Source organism: Lygodium microphyllum, chromosome 5 (genome assembly GCF_053477565.2).
Source record: "Lygodium microphyllum isolate KBCC chromosome 5, Lygodium_microphyllum_v1.1.10, whole genome shotgun sequence".
NCBI lineage: Eukaryota > Viridiplantae > Streptophyta > Polypodiopsida > Schizaeales > Lygodiaceae > Lygodium > Lygodium microphyllum.
Genome location: NC_141139.1, coordinates 125,707,459 through 125,725,557, shown reverse-complemented (window position 1 = coordinate 125,725,557; position 18,099 = coordinate 125,707,459).

Below are 18,099 nucleotides of genomic sequence, written 5' to 3'. Positions count from 1 at the left end.
GATCAGATGCACGCAAGGAACTTAAGAGTGGGGCTACAAAGTCCGAGTGGCTAGACTCAAACGACTAGTGCTGACTGAGGGAGGAGGCTATAGATTCTCCAAGACGTTGGAGTCAGCAGCACAAGGTGGTGAGGGCACGACTAGAGGCCGGAGTGGTCCATCATCTTGGGAGTGGCGGCCATAGGACATAACTAGAGGATTTTGTAAGTTTTTCTTTTGTTTTGCTTGCTTATTTTTTTGCAATATCCTTTGTACTATCAATCATGTTTCTAATAGTCAGTATTTTGTTTTCTTTGCAACACTCCATTACAAATCGCGATTTGACTAGCCTTGAGACTCGATATGCAGACAGGCACAATCTCACTACATTGATCAACCGATTGTATAGACGCGGTGGCCCTGTAAGTCACTCATCTTTCTTGTCCGTAGTTACCATGTTTAATTAGAATGCATTATTTATGGTGGATTGATGTGTAGTGGTTTTTTTTTTTTTTTTTTGCAGAGTTCGTTCGATGCTCCTTTGCGGCGGGATGAGCTTTTGAATGGCGAGGATATGTAGCTCACCCTTGGATCCCTGGAGCTCACACACCCTTCTTTTTTGGTCGCCTGATCTGTGTAGACATTTTCTATGTAGTAGTGATATCTTGTTATGATTGTACCAGTCGCTTTCATTATGCGATCATGTATTTATTTCATGTATCAGTGTTATGATTTAAGTACACTTTGTTTTTGTTTACACGAGCATTGTACACAGTGCAAAAACTATTAGCATCGCAAATTTACCTACATGCGTCGTTATTAGCGTTGCAGAGCATCGTTATCAGTGTTGCTATTTACATCAATATCAGTGTCGCATTTAGTGATGCTGATAATGATGTTAATACCGATTGTTCTATGGCGTCGCCAATAACGATACTTTTTGCGACGACGGGGGCAAATTTTGTTATTTACATTTTCGTCGCTTTTAACGTCGGTATAAGGCCTATATCTTATAGTGATAGAATGCTGGAAACTTTATATTTAGCAAGCATTTGATGTGTTTATGCTTCAATAAAGCCTCTATAATGGCATATTGATGCTTGATTGCTCTCAGATGATATCTCAAATGGTTTGAGCAATGATTGCTCTATTTTGAGCTGATGTATTGCTGGTTACTAAAGCATATTTGCTGGTCTAACAGGCTACTGTATGCCATTGATAGTAAGAGGATTTGTCTTCATGTTAGCATGGTTTTTACGCAACTCGTGATGCCTATTTGTGTTGGAGCTATATATAGCTCACCCTATCTAGACTAGGTCTCACCTATATATATGTAGATTGTGATCTCTCTCTACATTTCAACATGGTATTAGAGCTATCAAGATTGACTACAACCAATTCCTTGAAGAAGATAATCAGGAAGCATATCTATGTAGTAGCTCTTTAATTATTGATTCATTTTCATTTCATCCTTAAATTTGATGTATTGTGTATGTTATGAGTATCTTATGTTATAGATTTCAAGCATAGAATAATTTCACTCGATCATCATCGATCATCATTTAGATTGCGGATATATTGAATTTTAGATATGCCTTACTTGGACACCCTAAAACACATTTCTTAAGAAAACCAATTTTTATCATATGTTAGGACTCACAAGCTTTCTTCCTATCAAATCCCTGCTCAATTTGGAGTTTTGTATCAAAAGTTATGTCACTTCAAATAAACTGGACTTGAAACAGAAAAACAAATAGGACAATAGCTTTTTGTATACCCTTCTTCGACACAAGTTTTTTCATCATTACTCACTCTTGCATTTCTGCACTTCTGCCAAAATTAGCCAAATCATCATATATTCTTGGCCAAAAAGTAAAGCAATAAGGTTTTGAGTGTTGTTCATATTTCTCATCTATGTTGGACCAATTTCTTCTCTCACATGTTTTGTCTATTTTAGGTCGCTTTATTCTTGCCCACATTTCATCTATCTTGGGTCTCTTTCTTTTGGAGTATGATTTTTGAACTAAACTCTTTTCTTACAGCATAGCTTCTGCGTACAATTTGTTGTGCTGCACTTTCATCTTGTTATTTTGTACATGGTGTGTAGATTATGTGATCTTATTTTGTATGTATTCTCTCAGCCAATTATGTTGAATTCGATAATCATCAATGAATTTCCATCTGGACAACATTCTGTTTGGGTCGAAAGTAAAGATACTCCTAATTCTTGAAAGCGATGACTTGCATGATATTATTCTTGGTAATTCTAAATATCCATCTCAATCAATTGAACAAGCTCATGATAATACCCTTTTAATTGAAGGACCTATCTTTGAAGAATGGCAAACTCTTTATAATGAGTGGGTTAGACGTGACAAAGTAGCTCATCCGTATATTTTTTCTACTCTTCAAGAATCTCTTATGCTTGATGTATGCAATGTTTCAACCTCACAAGCTATATGGGAGTATTTGATAGCAATTTTTGAGAAGAAAACTAAGAGAGAGATACTTTATCTTCGTAGTCAGCTCACTGACTTAGAATACAACATCGTAACTTCTATTACAACACATATCAAATCATTCAAAAACATTGTCAATCAACTTGATGCTATTGGTGATGCTATTCCACGAAAGCAATTGGTAACACAGCTTCTTGACATTATAAAGTATCTTGCTTATGATAATATTGTTACCGTATTATCTGACAAAGACGGGATCAATTTTGATCAAGATTGTATATCTTTGATTGAATATTCACAATGACATGAACAACACCACAAAATAGAGAAATAATTATTATCTCACAAGAGGATACACAATTAGAATAAATCAACCAAGCTTTACTTGCTCGAAGGCATCCCTTTCCATGCTCTACAGGTAGGAGTTGTTGTGGTGGTAACTTCTCTCGTCCCAAGTTTCCTAATAGGCATTGTTCTTATTGTCATAGAAATGGTCACACTACACATGATTGCTGGGCAAAATAATATGATGAAGAACATGGTATTACAAATAAACAACCACGTTTATCCATAGATCATTCTCCTTGTGACTACTACAAAAATAGTGATCATCTAACCCATCTATGTTTCAAGAGGCGTTTTGATTAAGATCATAATAGAGCATATGTTGCTACACATGGAAACACTATTGAATAAGCAAATTGTGTGAGCTATTCTATCTCTCCAGAAAGGATAGTTCATGTTTGTGATGGATCACTTTTTATTATTGATTCTAGTGCTACAGGAAACATGACATATCAATCCCAATGGTTACATAATTATCATTCTATTCCTGTGAAGAAATTTGTTTATCTTGCTGATGACACAACTTGCCAAGTCAAAGGTATAGGTGATTTATATCTCGGTACTCTTTCTTCAATAATAATTCTATGTGGAGTTTTACATGTCTGAGATCTACAAAGGAATATTCTTTCACTTGCAAAACTTGTGGAGCTTGGTCTCTTTGTTGGTTTTGACCATATCAAGTGTCCCATTGAGAAAGATGGCCAAACCATAACTATTGCTCCTCAAAATGGTAATGTTTTTGAGTTATCTTTAAATGAAGATGTTGCAAATGTTGGCACATCTCCTGGTGATCTTAACATCAAAATATGGCATCATCACTTCATTCACTCTAATTTTTCTAAGCTTGTCGATCTTTATCGGCGTGACCTTGTTCAAGGTATGGTATTCAAAGCTTGTCCTCGTATGGGTGTTTGTGAACATTGTGCACCTCGAAAGCATTTTTGCAAACCCTTTTCCATTTCCACCACAACTCATTCTAGAGATTTACTTGATCTTATTCTCACTGCTATTTGTGGACCTTTTCCTCTATCAAAATCTCAATATTGGTATTTCATGACTTTTTTTTATGACTTCTCAAGATACACCACAGTTTTTTCCTTGCGACACAAATCATAAGCTTTATTATCTTTTAAGTAATATCAAAAAGCTACAGAACTTCATATTGGTCGTCGCATCAAGAAACTTCGCATTGATAATGGTGGAGAATACATTTCAAATTATTTTGATGATTATTATAATAATTATGGTATTCATCATGAATATCCAGTTCCCTACTCTCCTCAAGAGAATGGTATTGCTAAATGTAAAAACACGACTATTCTCAATGCCATGCAATGTATGCTTATTCATTCTATCTTGTCTCGATGTTTCTGGGTTAAAGCAGTCTTAACAGCAGTATTTGTGTAAAATCATCTTCCTACAACTGCTCCTTCTAGTAAAACACCGATTACTACTTGGACAAGTGAAAATCCTTCTATTTCATATTTTCAAACTTTTAAATGTATTACTTATATTCATGTACCCAAAGAGACTCATAGAAAACTTGATCCTTCTAGATTGAAAGTTATTTTCATTAGATGTTCAACTTTTTCTAAGGGATACAAGTTTCATGATCCACCTTCCAAGAAGGTAATCATAAGTCATGATGCTATTTTCAATGAGCAACCTACGGGCAAGACATGGTCTTAAGAGATGTGGTTACTAGAGAACGTTAATGATACAAAGTCATTACTCACTTCTTTTCCTTTTCTATATGATGATGAATCTCCTTCACGGGATAATATTGACTCTTCAAATCAGGATTCACAACCTGCACCTATTATTGCTGATGATGGCCTTGCTATTGATCTTTATGTTGATCTTCCAATTGATAATGAGCATGGTACTTGTCATTTTATGATGCTAATATTCTTAAGAATGCTCTCAATATTTGTGAAGACGTTATCTCTTATAGTGATGCCATGTCATCCTAAAAAAAGAAACAATGGAAGGAGGCCATGGAAGCTGAGTATGAATCTCTTCTCTCTAAAGGCACATGGGTTCTAGAGCTGAGTTACAACTTGGACATATTGCTATTATAGTCAAACATAAGGAAAATCTTGCTTGAAAACTTTATCGGGCACTCTATGGTCTCAAAAAAACTTCACGAGTTTCATATCAAACGATTGATCCCTTCCTTACAAAATAAGGTTTTTATCTCTCGTTCTTCAGATCCCAACTTATATATCAAGTGTTGCAATGATAGTTTTGTTACTATTTCTCTATATGTGAATGATACCATACTTGTTTCTAACAATCTTAACTTCCTTCAACAAGTAAAGAAGGTTTCTTCTGTGTTTGACATGGTAGATCTTGGAGACACACACTCATGTATTGGCATTTAGATTCCACGCTATTGAGAAAAGGGGGTTTTATTACTATGTCAAATAAAGTTCATTGAAGATATTATTTAGAATTTTGGTTTCAATTCTACACATCTTGCTAGTACTCCTTGTCTTGTGAGATCTACCAAAAACTCACTTTCTACAGAATGATGGACAATTAGCATTACATCAACCTTATGCTAATCTTGTTGGATGTCTTCAATTTGTTGGATTAAAGTCTCACCTTGACATTATTTTTGCTACAAATTTTCTTGGACAACATCTGAGTTCTCCATGCCTTAAACATTGGATTGCAACTAAACGAGTTTTGAAGTATTTGAAAGGCACTAAAGATTTTGGGTTGGTTTATTGACACCAACAAAACTCTGATTCTCTACATTCACTTCAACTTTTGGGTTATACAGATGCATATTGGACAAGCTCTCACTTATCTATGCATTCTACAAGTGGAAATTGTTTCTTTATCCATGGTTATCTTGTTTTTTGGAGGGCTAGCAAGAAACAATGTTGTGTTGCTCTTTCCAGTACAAAGGTTGAATATGTAGCTACATCTTCAGGATCTCAAGAGTTAGTATGGCTTCAACAAGTTCTATCAGATATTGGCCATCCTCCTCTAGCTCTAGCACACCACTTCGATGTGATAACCAAAGTGCTACTAAAATTGCTAAAGACTATGTTCAACATAACAAGTCCAAACATATTGTAGTGCATTATCATTACGTTTGATATAAATTAAAGAAATGCACAATCATGATTGAACATTGTCCAAGTGATTAGATGATTGTAGATATATTCACCAAAGGACTCAATGAAGCATGCTTCACTTTGTTGAGACTCTGCTATGCTTTGAACTTGGAGTTGTCTCAACTTCAATCTTTTGAAATTAATCTACTATGACATTGTAGTGCCATTGTACATACTCCTTGTAAGCACCAAACAATTCACATATGCACATACACCTCAGACCTCTTGGTCATCTTTGTACATAAATATTCAGTTTCACTTCACATGCATAGATTCACTTTACATGCACACAATAATTCGTCTTGATCATGTTTATACATTTATATATAGGCGCTCAAGGTTTTCCCTTGTGCTCCCTAAGGGTTTTTTTATCCACAGCTAGAGACTTTTGATTGAGTGGGGGTGTTGGAGCTATATATAGCTCACCCTATCTAGAGTAGGTCTCCTATATATATGTAGATTGTGATCAATATGATGTAGTATTTAGGAGTATATATGGTGTGTCTCTTCTCTCCCTATCATGAATCTGCATATCTTCTCTCTCTACATCTCAAAAATTTTGGCTTGTCTTGATAGCTAGATGTTGTGATAGTGCTCCTCGGATAATTTTGAGCTATTTTGAAGCTTCATTGACTTCAGTATGACTGTGTTTGTACTATTGTAATACAATATATAGCTAGTAGACATCATGACAAGGTTCCCATAAAGCGATGTCATGGGATTTTATGTTTACAATGTGAAAAATGGAAATGTTGTGGATCATGAAGGACTGCATACTTGGTCTACAAGGGCTTCAGGATAGGTCATAGTAGGATAGAATGCACTGACTCTTTAAGTTCATTTTTCCTTAGAAGTCACTACATTCAACAAGTCACCTAGGTTTGAGCACGGGACATGGAATAAGCTCATGTTAGTGACTTAGGAAACGTAAGTGTATCTATTTGAAAACTTTGAGTTGTGTGGGAGAGTACGGGAAGATTAGCGTGATTTGTGCCACAAATCATGGGCGTTGTCATACTGCTGCGCATCCGAGGTGTGGAATCCACCAAAAAGTTGTGTGTGTGACATTTGTTACTTTGTACATACTTAGATGTTGTGCTTTGCTCTACCTGAACATTTTGCCTTCAGTTGGTTCATGTTCAATTTCATAGAAGAGACAAGTGCTATTTGGGAGTGAATTTGATATTTGTTACAAACAATTTAGAAGGAGAATGGGCTCTAGATCTGCAATGAGTATGGTTTTTCCGAGCTTCCCAAGCTGTTTGCTTATGCTGAAGATACAAAAGGTGATGAGGACATGGATACAAAGACTGGTGAGTTTGTGGGAAAGCCATGGAGTCACCGAGTATATGGAATGGATTGACAATGAGACTCTTGCATATGTTACACAAGATGATGTCCATCGTCCTTTCAAGGTATGAACAACAAGGGCAGGCTTGGAGGGTTGTGCCGTTACATTTGCTTCTGAAAAGGATCGTTCTTTGTTGAAATTGATTGCTAAGAGGGCTGGATCAAAGTTGAGTAACAGAATATTGTCATCAAAGAAAATAATTGAATGGCATGAAAAGATTCAAGAGATGGAGAACTCTGTTCCTAAAATTCTTCAAGAGGAAAGAATTGAAAGGGCAATGAGGAAAGCTGAAATGGAAGCAAACAAGGCTCAAAATTTGATGGAATATGAATCTGAGATTTACGCAAGGCCTAAAAGGACCTGGTTTTAAACCACGAAGGAAAAAAGGCAGATTGCCAATGCTGCAAAGGGTTTGGATATCATGGATGTTGCCACTGTGATAAATTTAGAGTGTCCCTCTAATATTACCACCTATGTGCACAGAGTGGGGGGGGGGGGGGAATCGAATTTGGGGGGGAGAGAAAAAAAGCGGATTTGGGATGTGATGGCGGGCATCAAAATTAAAACTCATTGACATTACTAAAACATATAACTGCTACAGAGAACAAGTGGAATGCTCTCTGTGAAGGGCTATGGAGGTTGCGGGTTCCACATCACTCAGCAGGTTATAGGTTTCTTGCAGTATCCAGCTATGTCAGGATTCCATGCTACGCACTTCTACAGAATAAAATTGAAGGCTGAGAGCCAGTTCTGATGCCACAATTGAGGCTTTCACACCCCTGGTTGAAATTTGATGGAGTTGTTTCCTCCATCCGTTGTTCAAGGACTCTTTTTGGACTATCCTTCTTGAGTTGCCACTCTAGTGTTTCTCGACGCACAGATTACAGAGAAATTGTATCCAAATTGCCATCATCAGTTTCCTGGCAAAATCTGAGTTATAACAATCACAATAGTTGCCACTCTGTAACACAGAAGAAACAGCCTTCAAGTAAAGTTGACGATGGTAGAACTGCGAGATGCAGGGAGGAGTCGATGAGATTTCCCGAAAGGCCTCTGTGACGGGCCAAGTGAATTACGTCAACAAGCAATGACTGGGGACCACTATTGTCATAGAAGCTATCATGTAGGTGGAGAGGCAAGATGAGGCCATCTAGAGTGATAGAGAAGAAGGCACTGCACGAATGTTCCATATGTAGTGGTCTGCAAGACATAGAGCTGAAGATGAAGGAGCTCACACACAGGACACGAAAGTAACCGAATTAAGGTGAAACAAGATTGTAGAGTTTCACACAGAGCTGGGGCTTCTTTCTTCTGAAGCGTTAGATAACCCTTGCATAAATTATGCTGTTGAATTGGAGCAATCTTTTATGGAAGGTGCATATAATAGAGTGTTAAGTGCCTGACAGGCTGTCCCTCATGAAACATACGCCTATTTCATGGATCTTCTAGCAAAAATTGTGCGGGATGAGATAGCTGGGTGCATTGAAAAGTCATATGACTTTCTCTCTCTTGCTGATGTAAAGACGATGTTGATGTTCTCCTCAGATCAAGAACTCCTGACCTATGTTGCAAAGGACCAACCAGAGTGAGAGGTCCGCAATGGCTGTGTGTACTTCCAGAAAGCGAAACATACAGTGTGCAAGGAAATACCTTCCTTATAATTGATCAATCAAACTCTGGGCTATGCTAGAGAACTGGAGCGGATAGTTTAAGCTTATAGATAGTAATGATCTTGTCTTGAATGTGCATCCAGTATACTAGATTGCCAGTGTTTCTTCCCCATTCAATACAACCAAGGAGTCAGTAGCCAACTCTAGCTTGTTTCTCACAGGAACTCAGCTCGATACTTGTAGAACTAAGATCTCCTATGTTGTACCTCCATCATAACAGGGCAGCTTAGGAGAAAGCTTGTGCCTTTGTATTTCTAGCTTCCTCCACAAGAAGCCTTTTATGGTCTTACTAGACAGCCTCAATCCAAGAAGATCACGAAGTGTTGTATCTTTGAATTCTAGATTTTTGCACACAGTGTTTGAGGTCAAGGTGTTAATGCTTGATTTTACTGTTTTGGCTAAAAAACACTTACAAGAAGTTGCCTTTCTAGAAAGCACGGAAGTGGATTGCAGTTAGCAAAGTATTCAGTCTAACCATGGACAATCTGATGTAGGATCTACAAATGCAACAGAATTAAATTGGGTGGCCTAAAATCAGTGCACTAATCATATTTGAAGTCATCTTGTATTTTATAAACTTCTTGGCAATAATACAATTATTACTTGGCATCTTTTTCTCGTCTTACTTATGCACATGATTGACCTTCTATCTTGAAATTTGTCAAGGTCCTCTGTGGACGCGACTTTGCTTTTGAAAACCCTTCGACATCTTTGGTGAACCTGATGTGAAAGCGTCGCACAAATTTCAGGATGGGAGATACTTCAACATCAGTTTCAGCCTCTTCTACGATTCCTGCTTTGTCCTCTACTTTAGCTCCATCATTGACTGCTACTTCAAGTACTTCAACGGATGATTTAAAGTAGATTTTACAAAATATTTCTATGTATATGCAGCTTCAAAATCAGCAGACACAATTGTATATGCAGCAGCAGTAGCAATTGCATCAACAATAGTTGTCTCAGCAAAGGCAACTATATTCAAAGAAGGAGAATGCAATCAGCGAGACTAAGGTGATTGAAGCAGTTGATAATGAGAATAAGCTATTTGATGGCCGTAATGTTTCAGTTTATTTGAAGATGTATGAGATCAAGATGGGATTTTTTGGAGTACCAGCTAGACTTATGAGTAAGTATTTCCTTCGTCTTGTCACACTCGCCTTGAGGGTAAAAGTGACTGATCTTTTTATTCAAAATTCGCATTGGCAAGATTTTAAGAAGGCCCTAAAAGAAAAGTATTTCCTTGAGGACTTTGGGATGGCTACACGGTAGTCATTCCGAGAGTGGGTCTACATGCCAAACAAAGGTCTAGCTGCTTCAGAGTTGATACGAGAATTTGAAGAGAGGTATAGTCAGCTTGATGCCATTGAACAAAGAGCATTGGATGTTGAGAAAGTTGAGCTTTTCTTACAAGCTGCAGATCCTGCTCTTCAGGAAGAATTAGGAGAGCTTCTTGAGGATCGCACGAAGCCTATGGGTCTTAAAATGGATTGGCAAGATGCCCAGGATGCAGTCTCGACTTTGACCAAGAGGAGGATATGGAAGATCCGCCTATAGAATGGATCTATGACACCGACGCCGTCTTCTGCTCCTATGCCTGCTTCTATCCCTATTATTTCTTCCCTTCCTCAGCCAGTTTCTTGGCCTATGCTAGTGCCTACTGTTTCTACTCCTCTTGTTCCTCCTGTTCCAAGACCGATGCCAGCTCCTTCTGCTCCAAAACCATTCGCTCCGTCGTTTCCTTCCTCTCTTGATGACATAATCAAAGGCATAACGGATTTGACACTAGAGTCAGTTAAAGTAGAATTGGTGGGAAAATTGAAAGAGCAGTTTGCTTCGACTGCGCCTACTATTTCTTCTAGTGCTCCTACTGCACCTAGGAGAGATCAAAGATGTATTTGGTGTGATAGTACTCACCATCAACATTGCAAGGATTGTGAATCTTTTCAGGATGCAAGGAGGAAGAATTTGGTATTTTGGGGACAAGATGGTAAGATCTGGTTGAGTGAAACAGGAGCTCTGCTTGCTACCAATTTTGGGAAAGGCGGAATGAAGAAATTAGTGGATGACATGGCTGTGCGTACTTCTTATGTGGCAGCTAGAGGAGATGCTTCTGCATATGGAGTTCAGATTGAGAAAGGATCAGAGAATCAATCAGCATTATGGACTTATGCTATGGAGACGGAAAACAAGGGAAAAATTCAGCAGACTATTTTGACTAGTGCAGGTTCTAGCATCAAATCTGAGACAAGTTGGGATTCGCCTGTTGACAGGTACACTATTTATGCCTACTTGGCTAAGTCTCAGGGAGCAGATGTACTTGTTGAGGAGAAGCATAAGAGGGATGAAGAAAATCCAAATGCAGCTAAAAATACTAGAGAGGGTGAGTTTGTTACTCCACCTATTGTAGGACCGTCTTTGAGACCAGAGCCAAAACGACAGATGGAAGATTCTCAAAAGAAAGAAAAGAGGCAAGAGCCTAGAGAGAGAAAGTACTCAGGGTTTAGATTGATGTCCGATATTGAGACATCTACGGACATGAAGAAAATCTTTAATGATAAGATACTTCGCAGTGAGGTGACTTTTACTATTTTTGAGGTTTTGGGCATCTCAAAAAGAGAGTTTCAAGATCAGTTCCAAGAAATCTTGAAGAGGAAAAGACATGCATTGCCTACTACTGATACACAGGGAGTTTTGATTGGGGAGTTGGATGAGGATGAGGATGAGGTTATGGTTGAGAATGCTTTTGTTTTTCCACAGATAGAGAAGAGGGTTCAGCCTATGCATTATGCTGAAATTGATGAGCCTGTCTTGATACTGCATAGTCACTTTTCGTGGAGTCATTGGGCTAGGGCAACTACAGAAACGATGGTACAAATTGGAGAGAAACAGGTGCCTTATGTTGCTTTGGTGGATCATGGTTCAGAGATTAATCTCATAGTTCGTGGAGTTTATGAAAGTAATAGATGGCCTATGGATGTAGAGCATGGGTGGTGTATGAGAGCCGCCAACAACACTGCAGGTGATTTGTATGCTGCATGTCCCACTGTCAGGGTTTCTATTGGAGATGTAGAGGAGGATTTCAATTTCTTTGTGCAGGATTCATGCTCTTATCCCATAATTCTTGGACAGCCATTCATCACAGAGATGCGCATGGAAACAAAAGTAATGGATGATGGATCTGCTTATGCACGGATTCGCAGTAAAGATGGCATGAGAGCAGTTCAGTTTATGACTGTGTGTGTGAACCATGTTAGAAACAGGGATACTCTTAGAGATGCACCTTTGCCCACTGTGAGGGATTCGGGTTTTCATTAGGTACCGCTGTTTCGCGAGACGATGGTGGTACAGAGTAGAGGAGATTGGAGTTCTCGCCTCCTGGCAGCAATGTTTTCTCCTCCAGTTTTGTTGGAATTTCAGCAAACAGTCCGATGAGTTATCAGAAGATTTCTAAGTTACCTAGAGCTGCCATGCAATACATATGCAGGAAGGAGAAAATTTTGAAAATTGCAGGTATTTTAGAGGATGATGAGCATATAGATGGGACGTATGATAGTATGATTTGTGCAGATACAATGACAGAGATGGAAAATATGTTGAAAACTGATATGCAGAGTTGTCACAGTAATGTATTAGTGCAATCCCTGGACATGTTTCATTAAATTGCAGATTTTGTATCACAAATAGATTCAGAGGCTGAGGTGACTCAGCAAAAAGTATTTAGTGTTGAAGAAATTCAGCAAACAGAGTTTCTGGCTGATTATGATCAGCTTACAGAGACACAAAGGGCTGAAAATTTTCAGCCCCAACAGAGTTTACTGCTGAAATATTTCAGCATCCAGAGTTTAGGGCTATTCCTATTGCAGTCCATAGAGCAGAGGGCTGAGGATATTCAGCCACCACTGGAGTGCACAATTGTTGATTTACAGCAAGATTTGAGTAATGCAGAGGATCATAATGAATCCAGGGTTGACATGAAATACAAGACTGTGGATAAGAAGGTGAAGCCGGTAGCTGTACCGCTTCCACCTGACAGTGATCAGCAAATAGAGAGGACTGCCAAGCATCCAATTTTGAGGAATCCAGAGCATATAGGCCATAAATTTTTAGTAGAGACTCTTGCTGAATTAAAAATTGGAAATGGTGATTTCTTGCTACCCATAGAGAAGCAATGCTTTCAGGAAATGCTTGAGCAACATGGAAGGGGGTTTGCTTTTTTCCCGCATGAGATTGGATGTGTGAATCCGGATATTGTTGCTCCTATGGTGATCTTTACTATTCCTCATATTCCATGGAACCTCCGACCTATTCGAGTGTCTAAGGCACACTTGCCAAAGCTAATTGACTTGTTGAATGAAAAAATCAGGATGGGAATCCTGGAGCTGTCCTTTGCACCATACTCAAATAGGTGGTTTACGGTTCCAAAGAAGAATGGTACTCTCCGATTTATACAGGGCATGCAGCCAGTAAACAGAGTTACTATTAAGAATGTTGGTATAGGTCCAGTTGTGGATGAGTTTGCTGAAGCATTTGCTGGACGCGCCATCTATTCTTTAGGTGATTTGTATTCGGGATATGATCAATTTCAGCTGGCTTTGGAAAGCAGGGACATAACCACTATGAGAATTCCTATTGGGCTTGTCAGGATGTGTACCTTGCCTCAAGGTGCCACTAATTCTGTTGTGCATATGATGAATGCCATGCATAAGGTCCTTCGTAACTACATACCTCAGCTTACCATGCCTTTCTTGGATGATGTGCCCATTAAGGGGTGTGCAGAAGAAGAGAAGAATGAGAGTCTAAATGAGTAGGGATGCACATACTTTGTGGCTGATCATATTTCAGCCTGTGAAAAGATTTTGGCCAGGTTAGAAGAAGTGAACTTGACACTATCAGGGCAAAAATCTGTTTTTGGAGTAAATGAGGTTGTCATTGTTGGACATATGTCTGGCTATTATGGCAGGAAACCCTCACCTGAGAAGGTGGATGCTATAGGCAAGATTACGGAGTATTGTTCTACCACTTCAGAGGTACGGAGATTCATTGGAGCTTGTGTGTTTTATATGATTTGGATACCCCATTTTGCACACATAGCAGATTGTTTATATCAGCTACTTCGAAAGGGGCAGAAATTTTATTGGGATGAGAGCCACACTAGAGCCATGCGGAAATTGAAGAAGTTATTGCAGATTGCTCCTACTCTTAGGAAAGTGGATTATAATTGCGGAAGGCCTATTGTATTGACATTTGACACTAGTCCAATTGGCATAGGTTGGGCTGTGGGTCAAGATGATGCAGATGGAAACAGGTATGCTATTCGGTTTGGGGCGAAAGTCCTAAATGAGAGACAAAGGAGATATCCGTAAATCAAGAGGGAATTACTGGGAATTGTTACGGCTCTCAAATGTGACAAGCAGTACTTTATTGGAGCCTCAATTGTGGTAGAGACAGATTGCTTGCCATTGATAGGTATGATTACGAGTTGCTCTACTCCAGATATAGCTATGCTAAGATGGATTGCATACATGAAGTCATTAGATCCAGAATTTAAACATATAGCAAGAAAGGATAATCCACTGGTAGATATGTTGTCTAGAGCCAGATATGATGATGAGGAGACACTACTTGGAGAAGAGGATGATGCAAAAATTTCAGCCGCTATGGTTGATCATGTTTGCCATGTCTATGATATTGTGGCTTTCATAGAAGAACTCTATGTTGGAGATTGGTTGCAGATTGGCAAGTACCTTAGTACACTAAGCATAAGAGATGAATGGATAGATCAAGAGTTCAAGAAGATCAAAAGAAAATCCTATGGTTATTTTCTCAAGGACAGATTTCTTTGGAAGCATTTGAAGAAAAGAGGTGGATTACCCTTGCGGGTTGTCTGCGATAAAGAGACACAGTTGCACGTGATGAGGGAGTTTCATGAGAGTCCTTGGGCTGGTCATAGAGGAGTGTGAGCTACTTATGAGAAAATCAAGGAGAAATATTGGTGGAAAGGCATGTATAGAGATGTTTCTCACTTTGTAGAGACTTGCAGAGACTGCCACATGTATTCAGTAGTGCGTCATTGAGATGAGCTTCATCCGACCTATCCGCTATGCATTCATTATAAGTGGGTAGTTGACTTGATTACTATGCCTATGGGTCTATGGCAGATGAGGTATATTGTTTTGGCTAGAGAGGATCTTACCAATCATGTTGAGGGCAGACCTTTGAGAACGAAGACCACTAGTGCAGTGTGTAAGTTCTTATTGGAAGAAATTTTCTGCAAGTATGGCTGTGTGGGTAAGATCACTGCAGATCGCGGTGAATTGGATGGAGTTGAAGCTAGGGAGTTTTCTCTCAACTAGGAATCAAGTTGGCTCTAACCACAGCATACAATCCAGAGGGAAATGGGAAGAGTGAAAGAGGACATCCGCCGATAGTTAAAGCATTAGCCAAAGCATGCAAAGGATGGATTGGAGAAAGGCTGAGACTTCTACCATTTGCTTTGTGGGCTGATCGTACGACTCACAGTGTTATCACAGGATATATGCCCGCAGAGTTGATGTATAGTCAGAAACCGGTTATGTCGACTGAGACTTATGCTTTGACTTGGTCAGTTTTACCTTGGCAGGATGATTTGACGAGAGAGGAGCTCTTAGCTCTTCGGATTCGGCAGTTGGAGAGAAGACCAGAGGATATTCAGCTAGCTGTTGACAGGTTGAAGGTTGCTAGACTAAGAAATAAGGACATGTTTGACAGCAGGCATTGCTTCCGGCCTAGAGCAATAGAAAAGGGAGTCTGGGTATTAGTCTTTGATAGCAGCCTTGAAAATCAGCATACTGCACTTCGGAAGATGGTGAAAAGATGGTTTGGACCATACATAGTCAGACATGTCTTTGATAATGCAACATATGAGTTGACAGAATTGGATGGGACAGTGCTTAGAGTGCCTATTGTAGGAAAAAGAATAAAGATTTTCAAGAAAAGAGATGATGAAGATTATGCATTGGAAGAATTTGCAAGAGAAGAGCAACGAGAAGAAACTCCAGTAGAAGAGATAGATGATATGATAGATAATCTTGCTGATATACTGGAAATACACAATGAAGAGATTGATTTGTTTGTGGATCTTGACGATAATGATCATGGGTAGTTGGCCCATCCGGAGGATGCGCACGATCAGAGGGGGTGGATGTCGTACTGCTATGCATCCGAGGTGTGGAATCCACCAAAAAGTTGTGTGTGTGACATTTGTTACTTTGTACATACTTAGACGTTGTGCTTTGCTCTGCCTGAACATTTTTCCTTCCATTGGTTCATGTTCAATTTCATAGAAGAGACAAGTGCTATTTGGGAGTGAATTTGATATTTGTTACAAACAATTTAGAAGGAGAATGGGCTCTAGATCTGCAATGAGTATGGTTTTTCCGAGCTTCTCAAGCTGTTTGCTTATGCTGAAGATACAAAAGGTGATGAGGTTTACATGGATACAAAGACTGGTGAGTTTGTGGGAAAGCCATAGAGTCACTGAGTATATGGAATGGATTGACAATGAGACTCTTATATATGTTACACAAGATGATGTCCATCGTCGTTTCAAGGTATGAACAACAAGGGCAGGCTTGGAGGGTTGTGCTATTACATTTGCTTCTGAAAAGGATCGTTCTTTGTTGAAATTGATTGCGAAGAGGGCTAGATCAAAGTTGAGTAACAGAATATTGTCATCAAAGAAAATAATTGAATGGCATGAAAAGATTCAAGAGATGGAGAACTCTGTTCCTAAAATTCTTCAAGAGGAAAGAATTGAAAGGGCAATGAGGAAAGTTGAAATGGAAGCAAACAAGGCTCAAATTTTGATGGAATATGAATCTGAGATTTACGCAAGGCCTAAAAGGACCTGGTTTTAAACCACGAAGGAAAAAAAGCAGATTGCCAATGCTGCAAAGGGCTTGGATATCATGGGTGTTGCCACTGTGATAAATTTAGAGTGTCCCTCTAATATTACCACCTATGTGCACAGAGTGGGGGGGAATCGAATTTGGGGGGGAGAGAAAAAAAGCGGATTTGGGATGCGATGGCGGGCATCAAAATTAAAACTCATTGGCATTACCAAAACATATAACTGCTACAGAGAACAAGTGGAATGCTCTCTATGAAGGGCTATGGAGGTTGCGGGTTCCACATCACTCAGCAGGTTATAGGTTTCTTGCAGTATCCAGCTATGTCAGGATTCCATGCTACGCACTTTTACAAAATAAAATTGAAGGCTGAGAGCCTGCTCTGATGCCACAATTGAGGCTTTCACAACCCTGGTTGAAATTTGATGGAGTTGTTTCCTCCATCTGTTGTTCAAGGACTCTTTTTGGACTATCCTTCTTGAGTTGCCACTTTGGTGTTTCTTGACGCGTAGATTACAAAGAAATTGTATCCAAATTGCCATCATCAATTTCTTGGAAAGATCTGAGTTATAACAATCACAATAGTTGCCACTCCGTAACACAGAAGAAACAGCCTTCAAGTAAAGTTGACGATGGTAGAACTGCGAGATGCAGGGAGAAGTCGATGAGATTTCCCGAAAGGCCTCTGTGACGGGCCAAGTGAATTACGTCAACAAGCAATGACTGGGGACCACTATTGTCATAGAAGCTATCATGTGGGTGGAGAGGCAAGATGAGGCCATCTAGAGTGATAGAGAAGAAGGCGCTGCACAAATGTTCCATATGTAGTGGTCTACAAGACATAGAGCTGAAGATGAAGGAGTTCACACACAGGACACGAAAGTAACCAAATTAAGGTGAAACGAGATTGCAAAGTTTCACACAAAGCTGGGGCTTCTTTCTTCTGAAGCGTTAGATAACCCTTGCATAAATTATCTTGTTGAATTGCAACAATCTTTTATGGAAGGTGCATATAATAGAGTGTTAAGTGCCTGACAGGCTGTCCCTCATGAGACATACACCTATTTCATGGATCTTCTAGCAAAAACTGTGCGGGATGAGATAGTTGGGTGCATTGAAAAGGCATATGACTTTCTCTCTCTTGCTAATGTAAAGAAGATGTTGATGTTCTCCTCAGATCAAGAACTCCTGACCTATGTTGCAGAGGATCAACCAGAGTGAGAGGTCTGCAATGGCTATGTGTACTTCCAGAAAGCGAAAGATACAGTGTGCAAGGAAATA